At 45.3% G+C, this 834-nt stretch overlaps 1 pseudogene; it reads left to right on the forward strand.

Moving 5' to 3' along the window:
- LOC104669301 lies at positions 1–611 on the forward strand (annotated as a pseudogene).
- The last annotated feature ends 223 nt before the right edge of the window (positions 612–834 follow it).

Consider the following 834-nt stretch of genomic DNA (forward strand, 5'->3'; position numbering starts at 1 on the left):
ATGGCAGCGGAGGAGAAGGACCCTTTGAGCTATTTCGCGGCATACGGGAGCAGCAGCTCAGGCTCCTCGGATGAGGAGGATAACATCGAGCCGGAGGAGACGAGTAGCAGAACCCCGGATCCGGCGAAGTCAGCTGGTGGCTGTAGGAACAAGGCAGAGAAGCGGCTCCCGGGACCCGACGAGCTGTTTAGGAGCGTGACTCGCCTGGCCTTTCTCTACAATCCACTCAACAAGTAGATAGACTGGGAGAGGCACGTCGTCAAGGCGCCTGAGGAGCCTCCAAAGGAATGCAAAATACGGAAGTCAAATTATGTACCACCTCCTGAGGCCTACACCACTGAGAAGAAACCTCCTCCTCCAGAGCTTGACATGGCAGTAAAATGGTCTAACATATATGAGGACAATGGTGATGATGCCCCACAGAATGCTAAGAAAGCTAGGCTTCTACCGAAGGGGAGGAGACGTTGGAATCAGATGATGAAAAAGATGAGCATACTTCTAAAAAGCGCAAAGTAGAGTCAGGAGAACCAGCAAAGAAGAAAAAGTAGAAACAAATGACCAGAATTTCTGGACTGCTAAACCTGTTGAAATGTTTCTTTGGACAGATTAAGTTTATATTGTGGGTTATTATACCACATCTCCATGAAAGTGCATATGTTAATGAACTAATAAGTATTGCCTCAAGAACTTTCCACTGTAGAATTCTTTTTCTTTTAAAACATGTATGTATTTAAAACTCAACTGGTGACTTGTGATTGTGAAATTGATAACACTTGGATGCATTCTTGCTCTCACAGAATTGGTGACATGCTTTTGAGAGTTTTGTCACATGTT

The sequence above is a fragment of the Rhinopithecus roxellana genome, chromosome 12, assembly GCF_007565055.1.
Source record: "Rhinopithecus roxellana isolate Shanxi Qingling chromosome 12, ASM756505v1, whole genome shotgun sequence".
Lineage (NCBI taxonomy): Eukaryota > Metazoa > Chordata > Mammalia > Primates > Cercopithecidae > Rhinopithecus > Rhinopithecus roxellana.